Raw genomic sequence first — 22,246 nt, 5'->3', positions numbered from 1 at the left:
CCGCCCCCATGGCAGGGCACATCCATGTAGATCATGGTGGCAAGAAGTCTTAATGCTAATTTTCTCCTGTGTGTGCCTACCATTCAGTTTGTGGAATATTTCTGGACAAATTTGCCTTCCTGATGCCAGCAGTATTTTAGATATTTGACTTGAAACATTTGTGGCACTCCAATCATTCACTATTACTAACTTCTTCACTTTTTGCTTTGCTTTTTTAAGCTAGCCTCTTTAATTTCCTCACGTTTAGTACAATAAATGTATAGGTCAAAAAGTCATATACTGGTGTTGCATATCTCAACTCTATCAATGCATTTGTTTTATTTAATAATAACTTATCAATTAAAAAACATCAAAATATTGTGTCAGCATAGATGATTTGCAAGTAGTTATTGATTATTTCAGGTTCCCAAACATGACTCCCAAAATATGTCAATCCACTCAGTCATGAACTACTGTGTTTATCCCATTTGACCAATACTTGTCTGTCAACATTTGCACTAACAAAGCAATCCATACATTACACTAATACTCAGTGCCAGTTTGCATATTTCCAGTTCAAGACCTTGCCAACATTGAAGAAGGGGATATGTCCAAAACAATAAAATAGCATAGGCAAATTATCATTGATTCGTGTAATCAGCTATGGCCAGATCTTCTGGCTCATATAAGGAATCCCACATCAATAACACCAAGACACTAAACCATAGCAGCACTAAAGTTTATAAAAACAGGATCATTACAAATCACTATTCCAGTAATGGTGGAATGTCACAAATCAAGTTTCAGTGGTGTGCCACAAGCAATATGTCCCACAATGATGTGACACATCAACACTCATGTACACTTTACACACAATGAAGATTACACTAATATGAAGGGAGAGTGTCATGATTTGGCTCCACTACTACATGTCTTTGGAGCAAATGATGGCACACATATTGTTTAGTGTCAATACACAGCAGAGAGCAAGTCCAACGTAATCTTCAAATCTCCCTTTCAATCACAGTGCAAGTTGCCTTAGTACAAGATTTGTACATCCAAAGTCTGTGCCTGCCTTTCTCAGGATCACTCCAAGTTCTCTTTGTATTTGGAAACAGCACCATATACCTGCAAATGTCACAACTCTGAAATGTCCAAATGAAGATGACATGGTAAAGGAATCTAAAACAGATTACAAAAAATTACTAATCACACAAAACATGATGGCCACATTACAAAGTCAACTTTTGGAGGTCACGGTTTCACAACACAATCAGGAATAACACAATAGTCGATGTGTCCACATTTTGATCTATAAGCACCTTTGGTGATGTAAGGGATATTCAGTCACAGGGTGATGGTGAGGAGCATGCAGCAGGACGTGGTGATTTGTCACGCCTTATCAGGTGAGTAGAGGAGGGCTCCACCAGTTTCGTCCAGACAACAAACCCTGGACTTTAGGAGCTCAAAAGCTCAATCTGTTGGCTGCCGTGTTATCTATGGGCCTCATTGAGACAGACTTCTCCTGGCGTTGTTCGAATCATCAGTGGCACCAACAGCCATGGTCAATTGGGAGAAGCTGAGTCTCCGAGATGGAAGACAAAAAAGGCTCAAAATAATATAACACAGTTCCATATTCTGCAACTAGCAGTACCCCAAACAATATTATGAAAGATTGTACTGACCAACAAGCCAGGCACTCTCAGGTCCAAGTGAAGACATTTGCTTGGGTATGGGGCTGTTCCGTAGTACCAAGGTATCATGGGACTAGCTGGGAAACAGGCTCAGGTGATTGTGATGTACAAATCCGGTAAGCAGACAACTTTCCCGTTGATTGAATGGAAGTTCTTTCGATTCCGGTAGACCTGTTCTCTGGTATGTGGTGGCACTAAGGCAATAAGTGTGCCGTCAATTGCTCTAACTACATGTGGTAGGTGTCCTAAACCATAAAAGTCACCCTTTACATCTGCTAAATTCAGCTGCTGTGGAAACTAGATGAAGCTCATCCATGAATCTCATCATTGAAGACAGAACTTTTTGTAGCACACTACTGAAAGTTGGTTGTGATATAACCACCGGATAATTCCACAGTGTATTGGAAGGATCCTGTGGCCACAAAATGAAGTACAGACACAATATCTGTAATAAATGCTGGATTTCTATTGTGAGGCTGCAGATCTGGCTCCAGTTGATGACATAAATCCAGTAAAGTTTGCCTATTCAACCTGAACTTCTTGATTATATCCCTTTTTTCCATGGTGGCAAGGTCTGGAAATGGGCAGTACATTAAAAGCTGTCATCCACTCACTCTCCCAGGGTTCATATGTATGCATTGGAGAAACAAGAACATTTTCTACATTATCCTCTGCAAAATATTTGATGAGTAACACAAAAGTCATGTATTGCACAAAAATGTATATGGGTTCTTACCTATTTTGAATCAACATTTGCTTCATGTCCTTTAACCATCATAAATGACATTTATGGCCTCGATCTGAATCTGAAAAATAAATGGGTAAATAATCCATTTCATATGTACTATTTACACATTTAAAAAAAAGTTTTTCCTCCAACAATTCTATCAATGGAGGTGAACACAACACAGCGCTAATATAGCGTTTCAGCACAGTAGCACACTACACATAAATGTTTATTTAAATAAAATATGTGTCCATCGACAAGTAATTATTTAATTAGACAAGCCCCATGTGGAGTGGTTGAAATGCACTTAACAGTCAGTAACAACTAGTTTGAAGTTCTTATAGGGCGGGTGCCTCACAAGCCGATAAGACATTTGCAATCAGACAGCAGCGGAGGAAGTGAACTACGCAGTGAGCGGTAAACTCCATGACAGACACAGCCATAAGCTAATGTTGGTAAACATAATTGTAGGAGGCCAATGACTGTGTCCATCTTCACTGACTATCACATACTTCACATATAGTACTCGCCAACTGGAAAAAAAACTCATGTGCCTCCTAACACTGCTCATCCCCTTTTGCTGTAGTTTTTCACCTCTACGAGTAGCCATGCCAGGTCCAACAGGTGAGAGAGTCCCTGCCTTTCATGCCAGAGGCGCTGGAGTTGCTGGCAAAGGAGGTCCTTTCACTGTATGGCCAGCTGTATGGCTCACTAAAGGAACAGTTCCATGTCTGGCATACATAAGTGAATCTGTCTAACATGCCATTTTACATTTACATAGGCTACGATGCCCCTTGAATTTCCTGAGTGAAGTGTAATGATTGATGTCAAGTGTCACATATTGTGGTCCTTACATAGGACCTTGATGTTAGGGATTTGCATGCACTCTCAAATGTCAAATATACAACACCATCAATATGTGTTCTGTGGTTAAATAACTAGACTCAAATTGGTGTGTATGTAGAGATGAGTGCATATATATGTTTGATGCACTTGTGATAAGTTGCCAAATGACATCATGTTAAATGGTAAACTCATCATATACTCTTTACACATGGAGATATGTATGTACGGTGTAAAAACAACTGAAAATTATTTTAGCTATGTGTATAGTCCCGCAAATCACTCAGCCTAGATCAGAACTCTCCATAATGTTGTTTTATGAGCTGCAAGTAGCTCCCAGACCCCTTCAGAGTAGCACACAGCCTTAAGACCACTTATTCAAAGGGCACAAGGAGGCCCTTGTATTGTAAACATTGAGAAAAGGCGATGTTCATATGATATCATGTTCAACAGGCTGCAGACAGCAAGGCCTGTCATTGAGCAGTGCTCATTCAGAATCATGGGTCAGGCTAAGCCTGTGTCACAGGGTCCTTTAATTGATGCACTGAGGTGCAGCTATCAAGGATATATATCCTTTGCAGGTCAAAATGTGGTGTGCTTAAAATATGACCCTGGATGCTTTTAAATAGACAACAATTTAAAGGGAGAATTTCCTGACCTCTTTAACTAACACTTCTTTTCAATTAACTCACATTTCAAAGAATGTCATGTCCAAACTTAGGGCCCCTTATTCACAGTGGCCACTATTCACTGTGCCATGAACATTAATATTTAGTCTTCAGTAGTTCACAATCTTTAGTACTGATCAGAAGTAGGTCGCATCACAGATGATGTCACAGGACTGGATTTGTGTGTTTAGACTATGACATGGGATGAGGATGGGCAACAGGTCACTATTAAAGTGTGAATGAGGATATTGGTTTAGGGAAGCATGTGCCAAAATGCATACTGTATGGTAACTTATGAATTATGCTACTGACCGTTGTAGACAACTTTTGTGACAGCAGTACAGACATACAAAAAGTCACAATCTTTCCTTTCATGTATCCATACAGGTCAATGTCCATCAGAAGCACAACATACCGAAGGCCATCTCCAGGAAGATGGGAACTCTGGGGGACTACAGGGAGTGCAGCATCCATTGGTAATAAGAGGTAGAAAGACCTAAAATGCTGGACCCCTAAGATTACAAAAGTATAGCTCAGGATATCATCCTAATGTGTGAGGGGTATGAGCCACACCCTGATCCCTCCTAATGGCCCACATTCTTGTGGTGACCTATTAGCAGCAACAAGGGGGTACATTCTTATCAGAGCTGCACATATAACATAACCCCTTTTTTGTTACAACCACGATTTTTGCCAACAACATTCAGGGTGACCCATGTCCAATGCTCGAGAAGAGTACTTGATGGTGTAAGTTTTGTACAAGGTTTATAATGATGTGTTTTGTCTATGGATTTTGGATAATGATGCCACCTGATTCCGGTCCACAACCAATGAACTGTTTTGAGCAGACACATGGCTGCCTTAACATACATCATGTTGTTTGATGTAATGAGCAACACTTGTACCAAACAGGCAACTGGTCTTTGTTGTGCCAGGTGTGATGCTCCTTCCCTCATGTGGATGATGTCTTGTTAGCCATGTTACAGGTGACATAGCATACTAGGCACTTATGATACAGTGGGTGTGCCAACCGTCACATTGGTAAGTTGAGATTCTACACAAACCAGAGTGAGCATGTGATCCAACATGACTGGTGTCTGTAGAAATTGATGGCTCCTTATCGGTATCAAGACATATCCAAAATGTACTGATCATTAGTGAGAGATTTGCATAATGTTTTACTGCTTCACAAATGTGTGTGTAAACCAGTCTGCTTTTGGCCAAATAATTGAGAATAGTCAAACAATTTTTGATCAAACACAAACAGGAATGTGTAAACAGTGGTGACAAAGTAACACAGACCCAACCTTTCCTTAATGTCCTTTGTCATGTCCAGATGAACAATCAATGCTGGAGAAAAATGTGAAACTTGAAAGTATTTTGAAAGATGGAATGTTCCATCACCTTTATGTATGAGCATCCCATCAGGAAAACTCAGACGCAGGCCAAAGTCATGTTGACTGTGATTTACAATTCAAACTTTGAAGTAAATATCATATGACTCATTGTATGCAATGATTAGTGTGATGTTCCATACTTTTTTGATCACAGTGAAAGCCAGCATATTTGGTGAAATCATTTAGGAAAGATACAACAAGGTTCAAATAATATAGATATTTAGGAGTCAAATGTGAAGATGCTTTTGCTCTGTACTGACGTGTGTTAGAAATGTTTTAAGGGATATGCACATTATTATGTTGTAGTAGTCATTTATCAATCCCCACACATGTTATTTTCAGACTGTCTTCAACAGCATACGTATGTAGATAGTATGTAATACATTGCTAAGCTATTTCAGTATAGAATCATGTTTGAATCTTGAAACTTGACATATACGTTTGTGACTTGAAGTGAGTGTTACTATTGTGAAATGTCCAAACAAAGGTAACCTGCTTTCAGTTTACACTAATATTGGTACACATTTCCAGTATATGTTGACAGACATTGAGTTATACGTTTACTTATTGATAATGATAAGTATGCAGATTTTAAGGTCTAGTGAAAACACAATACAAAGGTATTGTTGTTGTATATCCTTTGTGGTAACATCAGTTTACTAGTCTGGGCAACAAAGGCCAACCATTCTGTGTGAAACAGTTCCTGAAGATATATATTAATGAATGAGACAATATCATACACAAAATAGGAGCTATTGTGGAGAGTGGCATAACTGTGACTAAGGGGTCCATTAGGATAACGGGCGGATCGCCATCGCTCGTATGGTGGTGACGATCCGCCCGCCAAAAACCTCCGCCTGCTGTAAATTTCCCCCCACCACATTACCGGGGGGACCCCGGTGGACGGGAAGACTGTCCGCCGGTTTTAAACCGGTAGGCAATCCGCCCGATTGCCTACCGGGCGGAAAAGCAGTTTATATGGTGGCAGTGTCTGGTAGACACCGCCATCCATATTACTTTGCAGACGCCGCCACGGAAAGGCAGGCGGTTTCTGCCATTGGGGGCGTGTAGCAGGCCCCCAGGGATTCTGGGGGGTGCACATGGCAGTTCCATGCACAACATGGCAGGCACGGCACGGTGCCTGCCACGTTGTGCATGGAAGTGCACAACATGCCTTCTTGGCATTGTGGCGGGCGGTGCTTAGAGCACCGCATGCCGCATTGTCAAGTATGCAGGATGCGCCCGCCAGTGTGGCGGGCGCATCCTAATACCACCAATGGGACCCCCGCACCGATGGCGGGAGGTTCCATTCCCCGAGAGGATGGTGGGCGGACAAAGTCGGCCCGCCATCCTAATGACCCCCTGAGTGTCTTTTGAAAATGTTGCCTATATGCATTTGCTTATGCTAATATGGAGCCATAGTTTGAGAGGCTAGGAGCAGATGAAACCCAACAACTCTGTAACTGTTTTGTGGTCAAAGTTCATGATCTGTTCAGTTTACACAGATACAATAACACTTTTGCATATGTCATTTCAGCATCATCCTGGACAGGCAAATGAGAAGTTGCCAATGTAGGAGGGAAAGTATCTGGCCACAATGGTTCCAGTACCAACACAGAAGGACACACAGGCCCAGAGGTTGAGAGAAGTGCAACTGGGGCCACCAGTGACTCCTCATCTTCAGAGGCCCCTCCAGTGAGCACTCCCTAGTGGTGGTGGACCCTACTGCTCCAGTTACACCTGTATCATTGTCCACTACCCGGATAAACATCTCCACCCTCCCTCTTGCTAACCCCTTAGTAGCCCACCCAGGTCCCCTGAAAGGCCTGGGAACTCCTTTTGCTGCAGGCACCTTCCCCCACCCGTCTCCCTGGCTGTGCTGAATTGAGGAGGCTATTGACCTCTTCCAGAGCATCACTGTAGGCCAAACTGCCCTGCTAAATGCCATCCAGGGGCTTAGCTGCCATATGCAATAAATGGTAGCTTATCTAAAAGGCATTCACAGTGGTACATGTGTCTTACAGTGGTCATTTCATGCTCTGGCCTCCTAATTCACCCAGCCTCCCAGTCATCCCAACCTTCCATCCCCCCTCCCACCCTTTCCCTATGCCATCTGCATTCCCTATTCCCAGCCCTGTCCAACTCACACTCATACCTTTTCATGCATCCTCTCAAACAGACCCAAGCAGCACACACACACACACACACATAAACAGAAACACCACAAAACACTCAAGCGGTCATCCAAACTTACAGAAAGCACACCCACCACCACTCACACATGCACCATAACCACAGATAGCACACTGTAAGACAGCACACCCACCACCACACATGCATGCACCACACAGACATACAACACACTGACAGACAGCATTCCTACCACACACACATACATACGCAGACACAACTAGCTTAGAATACACAAACAAAATACAGATGATCACTATAAAAAACACAACAGACACCTATAACAAAAGACACACCCAAACAAGCACAACATACACTAGACCCCAGGTACCTACACCGTCAACATACACAAGGACATCAGACACTGCCACTCCCTCCCAAACCCTACTCCCTCCCCAACAGCCTACCAAGTTTTCCATTGAGGATGTCAGTTTTAACCTTGCCATAACCACTCCCACACCACAAACCAACTCTTCCACATCCCACTCCACCCCTACCAAACAGAAGTCCACGCCTTTAAAATCCCATCACATCCTTAAAAAACCCAGGAGTACCCCTCCCAAAACCACAGACCCCTTCCAAACCCAAGGACACCCCTCCCAATCACAAGGGCAACCCCTCCAAACCTAAGAACACACCTCCCAAACCGAAGGGCACCCCTTCCAAACCCAAGGACTATCCTCCCAAACAGAAGGTCACCCCTTCTAAAGACAAGAACATCCCTCCCATAACCAAGGATACCCTTCCCAAACCCCAGGTCACCCCTCCCAAACCCAAACCTCCACCTCCAATGTAAAATCTCCTTAGGAGGTCCCCTTTGGAAGTTATGTAGGTGGCAGGCTGAGAGACATGGCACAACAGTCCCCAAGACATTTGGGACAAGGACTACCATTTGGCTTACTTTATATTAGAGAGACCCTGATTGTATAAATAAATACACATTTTTTGTTTTACCAAGTCTATCCTGGCATTATTTTTGCTTCGCAATTGTTTTATTGATACCAATGTGTCTGAGTAAAATGTGAAGTACTTACTTATCTTTCCCTTGATGGCAGGTGATACAACTGATATTGGATAAAGTACCGGGCTAATACAAGACAAGGGGAAAGAACTGTTACATGTATCCATATGCTGATTACTACTAATTTGTGACTGACATTCATCTTACTGTTACATTCTAAGGTAAAGGCAACACTTTGTCTAGTGCAATTTCAACATAATGTTACAATGCACGTATCCCAATGGTGTGCGTTGCATATGTTTTTAACATTGGAATTTCCAACATTTCTTTAGACTAGGGGTGGGCGGAATTTGCGAAATTAACTTTCGCAAATTATCGCGAAAATGTTTAAAATTATCGCAAACAAGCGGAAATATCGCGAAGATGCGGAAGTTCTTTTCCGGCATGTTCGCGAGATTTTCTGCATGGTTGCGGGTTCGCCAACTTACCCATGTGGTTGCTTGCGGGCGCGGCCATCTTGTTTTGAGTTGTCTCGCGGTGCATGATCGCGAGAAGAAAGATGTGATCGCGCGACGCATGACGTCACTGCGGGTGCGAACTGTCGCGAGACAGCGCAAATGGCTAAAAACAATACAACATCTCATGGAGAACGCGACCGGATCAAGAAAACTTGTCGGCGAACGCAGGGATTCAGGTAAGGCGATTGCGCGCACGCGAGAATGTATTATTTTACGGCGCGAGCAAGAAACAAATTATCGCCAAGCTGCGGAAACCGGAATTTTTGACATTTCCGCGCTCTCCGCGGAACGCGAAAATGTAAAATTATCGCAATTTCCGCGAACGGAACGAAATTTTCGCCCAGGCCTACTTTAGACACACCTGTATGGTGACTTTTAGACTTTTATTTGAATATCAAATTTTTGCACAGATTTTCATTTTTTTGGAAGGCAGCTTGCACCAAATTCACACATACAATGTGTTGATTTAGGTGTGTTTCTTTAAATTTCTTAAACCTTAACATTACAGACATATGCATAGTGATTGGGCCAGCCAGGAAACTGGTGGTACGCTCTTCAACAGCTGCTTTTACCTATCCCACCATCAACATGGTTGAGATTTCCTGGCGGTGATGACTGGACTCCGGCGGAATTTCGTCTACAGACTCGCTAACATCTGAATAGTGCAGGTGGACCCCCAAATCAAGGGTGGGAAGACAACTGAAAAAGTGGCTGCGGGACCAATTCCGCCAAGATAAAAATCATGTCCTTAGCAGCAGCAGCCCAGGTAGGTAAGAGTGGTGGGGCGAAGTGGCCGGGTATGGGGGGATTTCGACAGACGACAACGAGGGAAATTAATTATTTTTTAATTTTCCCTCATGATCATCTGTCGAATCCCCCTAACCTCATTTTTATCTGCATGGGCCACACCTGGCCCTTAGTCACAGACAAAACTCTTTGTGATTCACAAAGCCCTTCTCTGCAGATGCAGGTGCTTCTCTGTAGGTGTGGGTTGCTATGGTTACAGCAATGTTGTCTCACTGAGCTAGCATATAAGAGTAACCTTCTTCCATTTCCTTAACCATGTGGCATTTTTTAGGTCATTCTACTGCATTTCATGTTGCTATGGAATTCACTGGCAGGTGCAATTAGTGAGTGACTGATCTTAAGAAATATCTATTTTGTGAATCAACAAAAGCTCATAACTGCAGATGTAAAAAACAAGCTTTGCTTGCAATATGTTCAGTCAGATTTGGTTGTGAAGGAATTACCTGCTGCTGAGATGTTGACTCTTTGTTCAAGAATTTACAAGATTTTTTCACAAGATCTGCAACCAAAAATGGTGCCTATTTAAATTGTTTTGGCTTGTCTTTTGAAACATAGTATGTCTATTTTATTCTGACTTTTCTGATTTAATTCAATATTGATCTGAATATCTTCTGTTTAGACAATAGGTTTGTGAAAGTGGTTTGTTGTAAACTCATTTAAAACATATTTGTCAGTGCTGTGTAGTCCAGGGTGGTGAGTGCCAGATAGAGCTACTGTGGACTTCAGCGTTGTTAATCACAGAGCATTAAGATAGACCCAAACACCAAACTGAATGGAATCTGCCAGCTGTTGCCAATATCGTTCTCTCTCCAAACCAAGAATCCTCTCACCCTAGATCAATAGATGGGACAGTGCTGAAATTTAAAACAGCACTTAAAAAAAAACTTTAAAATTCAGATAGCCCATCCAATAGTAAGCTACTTGCTAGCTAAATATTATTATTGATGGACACTTCATGTTCAGAAACATTTTATGATCTTCTTCTCTATTTGATATTTAAATTACACTGGTACATGTGGTACATAAACATGACAACTACCCATTCTAAGCCCATATAACAAGCTCCATAGCTGTAGCTAGTCACCTGTATTCTAATATTAGGTACCCACTCAAAATATCAGCATAGAAAGCAGAACATCACAGTAATATAACTACTGATTAGGAAATGGAATACCAGTTATATTCAAGATGAGAAAAGGGGAAACTCAGAAGAAAGACCCTAAGCCTAGGGGAAATATAATCAACATAATAGTAATAGACATTGGGGATGCTAGGAAAGGGTGGGCAATGCAACAATGCAGCTAAGGTTAGAACATGAAAAGGCTTGCCATATTAAGTAATGGAACTTCAATTACTCTTTCTTTCTGTTTGAACCTACTATGAGAACTCTGCTGGCTTTTCATCAGAAAAATGAAAAGTGGCCCTAACGAAAATGGGAAACATGCACTGTACTTCAGAGACATTTGTTATTTCTTGTTTAGAAGCAAATACTTGCTTTGGGGGATCGTTGTTGGAAAACCAAAATAGCTGAGTGTAACAATACACACTGCCCAGCATTACATTTTGTGAATATGGTGTTACAAGGCATTTCCAGGGTCCTATCAACCAAACTTGTAATATGCGTGGCAGGACCACAGCAGTCCCGTCAAGCATTTTAATGCCTCTACACCGCGGTACCACCACCAGGGAATGGCGGTTCACAGGTAGCTGCGGTGGGGCAATGGTGGTCCGACTGCCATGATTGCCCTAATTGTAATATGAGTCTGTGGATCACCAGACTCATAAATAAGTCCTAAGTGTTACTCCCTTAAGATTTTCCGACACCGATGAGAAACTGCTTATTTGTATCATACTAATCTGTCAGTTGTGGTATCAAACCTCTGACAATCTAGCTATGTCATTCATTCGGATGGATCTTCCAAAAATTCAGCATGTTGGATATATGTCTCGTTGCTTTTTAAGTCATTAGTTCATGAAAATGGTATGATATTGTAAGATTCAATCAGCACGTCAGGTACTTCTTCCTCATAGACACTTGAAGTTGCTTGGCTCCTAGTATTCAATTTACACTTGTAAATATTACTACTATGCCCAGGTTTGCAAACTGGCTCCACAGCTTTGCCTTAGTACAATACAAGGTCTGCTCATAGCCCCATAGCTTTCTCCATGGAGCATCTAGCATTACCTCTGACTCCTCATCTCTTACCCCCAACCCTCTTTTGTCAGAGAGCACAATACACCCAGATTTGAATCCCTGAACAACTGACATTATACTTCTCTTTGAGAATGATTCCATACACTATTGTTATTATATTTGTCCCAATTGGCATTGATTAATTATGTTTCACTGCACAGTACTCTTGTTCAACTAAGACATATAACTTTCATGATTGACTACAATTGCTACAATTACCGAAAAGCAAATATTTTGACTTGTGACACTGTTGATGTTATAAATACTTTTGCATGCCACTGCTAGTTCATGTGTGAGCATTATATGCATTCATTTATCAGAATCACACATTTCACTGATCAAAAATTTAAGATATCTGCTAACTTAAATTGTTGGAGACTATATCAAACAATGAAAATTATCAATAACGTAAGGTTTTAAATGAGAAACATGGAACCAGGGTTGAATTTCCTGGAAGTGGCGAACACGAACAAAACACTGAAAGATTTTTTGCTTGCATATAATGAATCATCAAAAATCCTGAACATAAATTCACAAGTAGTGGTTTTGTAGCCAAGAATCAAGAGCATAACTATATTTTTGTCTCCTAACTTGAATTTACGGGTTCCTTTTGAGTTAATATGCTCAAAATTAAACAGTCTGCTCGGCCATACTGAAATGTTCAAAAATTTTCTTTGGGCATTTGGATTTTCCCAAAAAACTTTGGCTGCAGAAAGCAAAGATGTGGTGGGTGATTCTTAAGAGGAAAATCTATGATGGAACACAGAGGGCCCGATACACAAAGGTAAACTTGACAAAACATAGACCAAACGTCTAATTCATGACTTTGGGAATTCACAAAGCCGTAAACATAGACGTTTGGTCTAAGTCTAGAGCAAACGTCTAAGTTTACCTTTGTGAATCAGGCCCATCGTAAGTGGTATTATTATAAGTAGGGGTGGGCAGAACTCTAGGAGTTTCATTCTGCAAAATTATGTGTAGTTACATAAAAACTCAGTGAAATTTTGAGGAGTTCCACGAGCAGCAGAATTCTGCAGGTCGCGCCGCTCACGCTGATTGTTAGTGCTGGGAGATTTTCCCGCACTGCAAAATCAGTGTGAATGTTACCACGTGGCACACCACAGGGTGCTGCTTCTTGCTGGTTCTTGAGTAGATTTTCTACTCAATCTGCACTTTCTCAACGTGAACGGTAGCCACCTGCCATCACTGCCCACGTACAAAAATCATTGGTGCTCTATTTTCTCGTGTGCTCCCGCCAACTTAATGTTGGTGAACCACGCTTGAGAATAACCTCCTCCACGGAAGGGATGGAGGAGTTTTTCTTGCACTCGACACTACAAACGGAGCGCATAGAGGGCAAAACTCCACAAACTCCACTGGCAAAGCAGAGTTTATCGCTCACCCTAATTATAAGTGAATGCTGCTAAAGGAAAGATTTCAAACCAGGTATCATGTGCAGCATTGCTAAACCATCTTAAATGCTGTTTAGGGGTGGGCGTTACTCTCTAGCTAATTACTCAAAATAATCGCAAAATTACTCATAATTATGCATAGTGAGAAGCAAAATGGTCCAGAGGATACATTTTACACTAAGAAAATACCACTGAATGCAACAGGAAACAAACAGCAGTCGCTAGAAACCGCTCACTCTCTCTTAATTCATTTATCCTGTGCTCCTGCAGTAGGGTGTTTGCCCCAAATTACCCTTAATTACTCAAGTTGGCATAATTGCGTAATTTGGAATCACACAACAAAATGCGTAATTACAGAAATTACTCCGGCATAACAAAATATTTGCCAAGGCTTTATGCTGTTCCAAACATTTATGAAATGTTTATGTCTGTCCATTGGTCTGGGGTGAAAACCAAAGGACAAGCACCAGGAATGGACAAAGTGAACTCCGAAAATGAGACATATACTGAGGACCTCTTTCAGAAATTACATTGTGTGGTCCGTGTAGATGAAAAATATTTGTTATAAAACATCTTGTCATCATAATTACAGTTGGAAAAGTCTGAAAAGAGAGAAATGAGCCTTTTGGAAACAATGCCAACTGTCAACATCCTAATCTGGAATCCATCCATGGGAAATAAATCTATAATAAAATCAGTTGAGATAGGCAAAGGAGGTCCTTTTTTGGGTAGATTTTCCTTGAGGACCAGTGGGGACAGAACAAAGAAGCAGTGTCTCATATTTGTGAATAAACAGCAATCAAAAACAATGAAGAACTAATTTAAGTGGACAATTACGAGTTTGGCTGTCCTCCTGCAGCACCACCACCGCTGCACTGCCAGGATGGCTTCCAAGCCCGTAGAGCACCATCTCACTGGATTATTACTTGAATCTAGGGTGGGTAGGCGATGCTGTGGTGGTCTCATGGTGATGGCTGTGTAAGGCTAATAAGAGAGCCTTAACAGCAGACCGCCGCCATGAGAGCACCTCCAGCAAATTCCTGCACGGTGTGGCATTAACCATGTCATGAATGCCACACTGTGCAGAAATGGGGGTGCAATTCCAGGGGGGCACAATATGTGCCCCACATGCACCTCAAGGTCCAGAATAGGCAGGGGGCCTTATTAGGGACCCCTTACTTGCATGTTCAACAACCATTTAATGGTGGGCTTACCACCATAAAATGGGTGGTGGAAAGTGGCGGTCCCACTGTCACAATCCTAATAAGGCTGTCAGACTGCCAGAATTGTGGTGGTTCGACTGCCACCACGAGTACAGTGGTCTTGAGGACCACCATACTCACAATTAGGCCCTATGTGTTGTTTTGTCTCTGAGATGACCAGCAACTGTAGAATGATGACACTTTTTCAAATCTTTCTCCTATAAAGCTTTGTATGAATAAGTAGAGATTGTGGCGATAGACGTTATATGTCTTGCATTGGAATTCTCATAAGGTATCAGGTGACATTTGTGCATATGAGTCTTTAAGTTTCTGTAAAAAAGTCGGCCTGGGCGGTAAATTCCGTTCCTCTCGTGGAATTTGCGGAATTTGGGTAATTTTGCATTCCGTGGAGAATGCAGAAGTGCCCAAAATTCCGCGATCCACAGCTTTGCGGAATTTTTTGCTTGTTCGTGCTTTCAAAATGTGTGTTTGCGATATATTTTCCCCCGAGCACGCAAACAGCATTCGCGAACAGGAAAAAAAGCATCAAGAACGGGCAGAACAAGCAATTCCGCGTGTTTGCAGAATTTCTGCATGTTCGCAGAGATTTTTTACCGTTTTGCGTAGCTTTGCGTAGCGTGACTACGCAAATTCCGCCCACCCATAAAAAAAGGCTACCCAAGAGTAACAACTCAATTGAGTAGCAAGAGAGATGTTTCGGCTTCTTTCTTCAGATCTCAATGTCACGGTAAGGTGTTAGACAAAATATTTTGAGATGCAGGATTGTAGGTTATCTAGCACTCATTTTGAGAAAAAACAATGCTCAAGAGCTTGTCAACTATTCTTGCATTGCATATTTTGAAGAAATCATACACTCTGGTGATCCATCATGATTTTGAATGGTTTACAAGCCCCATCAAGCAGTCTCTCTACTCAGTATATGCATGCTTTATACATTATAGGTTGTCTTTGAAGCAGAACAGCACCTACAGCAGGATTAGATATATTATACCAACTATAAACATTTGAAGTGGATCCAGGAATGAATGGAAGCATTAGCAATGTCTTTTTTTAAGATTGTGAAATGCAGTCTCAACTTTATCTGCCAAAGAAATCCCATAAACAAGTTTTGCTTTTGTAAGGTTTGAGAGCTGTCACTAGCCATAGGAGCAAAACCCTTCAGAAAAGTGTTTGGTGAGAATATCGAAAAAAATATAATCTTACAGAAATATCATTGCAGGATAGTATGATGTTAAAAAAAGACATACATATTGAAGTTAAGCATAATATTTTTAGCATTACTTTTAATACTGCTGTACTAAAATATAATTGCATATAATGTTGTTTTGGGTTTTAATTTTATTGCATAGCTGTGAAATATTTTTTATGTATTTATTTCTAAAATAGTTTGGTCTAGTTTTTTAAAAATAATTATTGCATTTCATTTTAAAATGTGCTTTTTTCTTAAATTTCAAATCATATATTTTTAATAACCTTTTTAGTAGTGAAATATTGAGTCTACAGAGGGAATGGGTTTTGGAGAATCTTGAAGAATGTTTGTGTAAAAACGTTTTTTGTTTTAAATTTGTCTATCACATTTTAAGTTGGTAATTTTGAAATTTTGAAACTTAAAATATATATTTTTAAATACATATGTGAAGCTAACCTTTTATGTTTTTGATTATGTTTGAATTGTAATAAGTTTATTATACTTAAGTAATACATTTCTATTTTATATCTTTTTGTAAAATGTGTTAAATGTTGTTATTTTATATTTTATGGTATGTTATTTTGTGTATATTTTGTGTTCATGATCAGTAAAAGTTAAATATTTAAACTGTGGCATACAGTATTATTTTAATATTTTTAAAATTTTACTTTAAAATTATAAATTCTTTGCTTTTATTAATCTAAATTTATATTCAGTTTATTTTCAAAATTAAAATCTGTGCATTTAATATATATTGTAGTGGGAATAGTAAATCTAACACCATTAGTGTTCAACACCTACCTCAAATGGTTTATATTGGAGTGAATTGTCACAATCCACATTGCTCCCAACTCCCTTGTCATTTTCATGCCTCACATCCCTGTTTTATGTGGTTTTCTGGCAGCCATTACCTCTTGGAAGTAACAATGTTTATTTCTTATCACAGCTTCCCGCGATGCAGTATTCTAAGTCACAAACAATAGGCAGCGCAATTATTATTATGTCAGCTCCCCCGGCCTGCAGTATACTTACTTCCAATCTATAGGTAACACAGCAACATCCTTGCAGGATCCAGAAGCCAAAGAGTACTACTACGCCCCTTCAAGTCAGAGGAAAAACCTCTGTCATGTGGGGTGCCACAGGGCTCCGCCCTTAGCCCCCTATTCTTCAACGTCTATCTGGCCCCCCTGGCTGACGTCGTTGAGTCCTACGGAGTCAGGGTGGTATCCTACGCCGACGACACACAGTTGGTGTTTTCTTTCCGGGACCACTCGGACTCCGCATTCCTCAACTTTCGCCAATGCCTGAATAACATCAGCGGCTGGATGACTACGAACCACTTGAGATTAAATGCAGATAAAACGGAGGTCCTGTTTTTCAATCAGAACACCTCTATTCCCTCTTCTTGGTGGTGGCCGACAGCTCTCGATCCTGCCCCTACCCCGGTTCGCTCGGCGCGGAATCTGGGCTTCCAATTCGATGACTCCTTGTCATGTAAAACCCAGATCAATAAGGTCACCTCCGCCTGCTTCATGAAACTACGGATGATAAAAAAGATCCTCCCGTACCTTCCCACGGATTCCCGCCGCACAGTCACCCAGGCCCTTATTACGTCCCACCTGGACTATGCTAATAGCCTCTATGCAGGGGCTCCGCAGTACTTGATTGGTCGACTGCAGATTGTCCAGAATGCTGCAGCCAGACTGATCGGTAACATCCCTTACCGTCAATCTGTCTCTGCATATCGAAGGCAACTCCACTGGCTCCCTGTGGCTAGCCGCATCCAGTTTAAGGTTCTCACCCTTACATATCGAGCCGTCAACAACTTCGGCCCTACTTACCTGAAAAATCGGGCTTCGATATCCTGCTCCACCAGATCCTTGAGGTCCAATGACCTCCGCCTCCTGATCTCGCCCCGTTTTAGACTGTCCAGAACCGGAGGCAGAGGTTTCGGTGTCATTGCTGCCAGACTTTGGAACTCCCTTCCACTTGAGCTGAGGTTCTGCCCCTCTGAAACCATCTTCCGAGCCAAACTCAAAACCTGGCTCTTCTCCGGACTTTAGATTCCCTTGCATCACATTTTCTTCTCTCCCCTTTTCCACTCAGTAACTCCTGGATTTTAGCGCCGGGACACCCCTTCGGGGGTAGCTGCGCGCTCTACAAATTCCATAAAATAAATAAATAAAATAAGGACGTGCACGCAAATATAGCTAGTTTTCAGGTTTGGGCACTGGAAAGGCTTGCTTTTGGTCCGGCAGCACGCTCAACATAGCAACATTTTCTGAACTCTTGCAAGACTTCTGCAAATCTGAGCAACCATCTTGGGAGCGGCTAGTATTTAAACTGCGCCCAAGCTGAGTCACACGCTTTGCCTCCCAGATTTAGGGACCAGAAGGTACTGACTGCAGATGTCGAGAATTCTTCGCTCTCAATTCTTCTTCATGCAATAGTCATCATCAGCTCCTGCTCTTCTACACCCCTACTCAGCTACACCTGAACAATGAAGAGAAATAATACATTGGAATAAGGTACAGTTTAACTTGCCACATGCACAGCTATCCATCTAGTGTGAAGGATTCACAAGCACAGGAAAAAGACAATTTAAAAAGAATGTTCTTGAGGACTGCTTGATTTATTGATGAATACTTGTTGCAACACTTTTGAATTAAGGACAACACAAACTTACAAGCCAAATGCTCATAAAAAAGACTTATGCAACACCTCATAAGAGAACCATAGAGAATTTGAACTACAAGCAACGCTTGATTTATTACATATAAGTCGATGCAAGAATGTATGAAGGAAACACAGATAAAGAAGTTTTAAGCAGGTTCCAGTTAGAGACTTACTGCATTGTCTGTTCTATAGGTGATCAGAAAAAGCACACGAGAAGAAGGCAAGGAGATCATCCATCATCTTCAAACCTTCCACCTCCACCAGCACCTATTTTCATGTAAGAGTGTTGATGGCAGATATATATTGTAAGGACTAGAGAACAACTGCACTGATCAGAGCTCTCAGTTGTCTTCACACAGATTGTTGCACACAACAGCACACAAATCAAACCCCTTGTTTTGAGGATGGCAATGACTCAGATCACATCAGGAGTAACCACACAGCATCTTAGAACAACAAGACCCTCTTCTCTACCCCTGACCATCCTGCTTGCCATAATTATACACTGCCAAGCAAGACAGATAGGGAATATGGAGTTGGGTTCACATTTTCTCTGCAAAGCCACAATGCATTTCTATCAGCTGAGAGTTGCATTGCAGAACCAGATAGAATATTCAATTTAACCCCTTTAGCGCCTAACACCTTCCCAAATTGGTTTAGATTGAAGTGGGAACAATAATTTTAACAGCTTTAGCATCCAATACCATCCCCAAAATAGTTAAGATTGGGGTGGGAATATTGAATTTAATCCCTTTAGTCTACATCACCTTCCTCAAAATGGTTAGCATCAGAGAATAGTAAAGCAAATCCCTACATTGTCTAACACCTTCCTCAAAATGGTTTAAATTGAAGCAGGAGTAAGAAATAAAACTCCTTTATTGTCCATCACCTTCCTCAAATTGATTTAGGTTGGGGTGGGAATAGCTACTATAACCCCTTTAGTGTACAACAAATCTCCCAAAATGCTTTACATTGGAGTGAAAATAGTAATTGTAATGCCTTTAGCATATAAAAAAATATCACGAAAATGGTTTTAATTGGAGTGGGAATATTACATGTAATCCCATTAGCCTGAAACTTCTTCTCCAAAATGGTTTACATTGGGTTGGGAATGTTAAATTGAACTCCTGTAGTGTATAACACCTTTACCAAAATGATTTACATGTGAGTGTGACACCTTTCCCAAAATGGTTTATATTTGACTCAGAATAGTAAATGTTACTCTTTTAGTGTAAAATGCCTTTTTTTCAAAATGTTATGTAGTTTGTACTTTTGTACAGTATATAAGCTTATTACAATTATAATGAATACATATCAAGGTTTATACATATTCATATTATTTATATTGATTGTTCATTTTCAATTTTATTTTGTATTCATACTTTTTTTGCAAATGAAAAGTTTATGTTAAAGCAGAACAACATTTTTTATGTACTTTTTTGTCATGCTTTCACATTATATTGTACTTTTTTACACAGTTGTATATATGTATTAGTACTATTTAATATACTGTTAAATTTCTATAGTACTATTTAATTTATTCTTTGCATTTATGTTTGTATTTACTCAGTGTGTTGTATAACATTTTAAACATTGTAGTACATCTTTACATACACTTTTTAAAACATTTTACAAACATTTGATTTCGAGAGGATGATAGTCTTTTTTTCATTGTCAGTAAGCAGCCATTTTCTTTTACTGCTAGCTGTATTTTTTACTCTATTAGTGCTATTTTTAGGTCGATTACCTTCGTGTTGGTTGTGGTTCCCTGTTGCTGTTCGATGGACAAGATAATACCTTATTTAAGTTTTTTCGTAGCAGTATGTTATTGTACATATAGTTATGTGTTGTATTGTTTGTAGAGTTGTAATGTTATATTTGCATTGTATTTGGGATCTATGTTTTATGAGAGTGAATATGTTACTTTTTTACAGATTATTGCTCTTTTGTGCTGTTTATGACTTCAAAATGTAATGTTTGAAAATATATTTAATGTTTTTAAAGAAAATGTATTTGGTTTAATTTAAGCCAACATTTGTTTTTTTAATTTTCCTTGACTCTTTGGATTTCCTGGTGTGGTTTTGACGTTAAATTTTTCTGGTTTTCATAGTGGATTTAATTTGGAGCTTTCCTTTTTTCATTGTGTTGGCTTCCTACTTTTTAATTTTGACTTTTTTGTGGATTGACTATTAAGAGGTGGAGGTGGATCAGGAATTTCAAATACTCATATGCAAGATTGAGACTTTTATTTGTTTTTGGGTAGGAAATGTTATATTCATATATTTGTTTTGCTTTTACTACAACTGAATAGTTTTATTTTGCATGTGTGTGTTTTAATTCTTAGGCTGTTTTGTTTATTTTTTGCATCATATATTTTTTGTCCTAGGAATATATTTTTTTAGATATTAAAATAAGAAACTTTTTACATCTCTCTCGTTTGTTACTTTAGCAATGTATTTTTATTATAGACTGCTTTATAAAAGTAAAAATATATTTAAAATAGTTTATCTTATAGTGGTGTTAGGTTTTGTTTTATTTAGGTTGCGTTCAGATTAGTAGTTAGATCGTTTATACTAATGATATAGCTATGATTTTTAGGTAGTGAACCTTTTTGAATTCTAGTATTTACTACATTTCCCTGTTTTTTCAGTTATTTTAGGTTTGATTTGGTTTACTGACTGTCTATCCTTAGTTGTAGGCAAATTTGTTCTATTTGGCTTTGTAGAGTGTTGGATTCTTCCTAGTGTGTTGTGGAACACACTGTGCCATCTTTCAACTGCGTTGTTAGTTTCGGCTTGTTGCCCCATGGTGTTGTCATATGCATTCTACCATGGTATTTGAGAGGTACAGTCTGTCAAGTGTTTTTGAAGTTGTCTATTAGTGGACTTAGTTTTTTTCTCTGGTAAAATGGGAATTCTATTAGCATGTTGTAGCAGTTAACCACGTCTGTTACAGGTACATATGCCAGAGCTATTAACTTTTCAATTTCAAAAGCAACCTGGTTTGCTACATATTCCACACTTTAGGCCTAATTATGAGTGTGGCGGTCTGTGGACTGCTAAATTCTCACTGGCGCGGTAGTGGCTATCCAGCCACTGAGGCACCGGCGATATGACTGCCCTATTACAGCTTGGGCCGTGGAACCGCCATTGCACTACTGCAACCACCAGGGATCACAGATCCCTGGTGGTGTTATGGCGAGCTTGAAGATGCAATATGCTTTGTGGGGCCGCCACGGTTTTCATGGTGGTTCCTAGTCCATGAACACTGAGGCGGAGAGGAAACAAAGGACCATGGGTGCATGCAGGTAGGGGGTACATCATGTGCACCCCTGTGTGCATTCACACCAGTACCTGCATGGCATGGACTGCACCAGTCCCTGCCTTGCAGGCACTACCTTTGATGTTCCCATTGCAGTGCCTCTTTCATAGGAACCACAGTGGGACCACAAAAGAACTGCCCACCAGTGACATTAGACTGGCAGGCAGTGCACACACGGGTTGATGGTGTGGAAGTGGGGCATCAGCATGGTAGTTCCGCTCCCACACCGCCAAACTTGTAATCAGGCCCTTTGTGCAGACCTTTGCAGATGTCTCCAAATCCTTAGGTTGAAGTGTTGATAGACGCCTTGTATATCTGTGTGTGGGTATAGTTTAAGCATTGTTTGTGTCCTTGCCTACTTCAAAGTCTATTAAAGCATTCTGTAGAACAGTGGCTAGATTGTACTTTGATGTGCTTTAAACTTAATAGTAAGGTACACTTTATTTG

The sequence above is a fragment of the Triturus cristatus genome, chromosome 2_1 (assembly GCF_964204655.1).
Source record: "Triturus cristatus chromosome 2_1, aTriCri1.1, whole genome shotgun sequence".
In the NCBI taxonomy this organism is placed as follows: domain Eukaryota; kingdom Metazoa; phylum Chordata; class Amphibia; order Caudata; family Salamandridae; genus Triturus; species Triturus cristatus.
Note: the sequence above shows the minus strand (reverse complement) of the source record.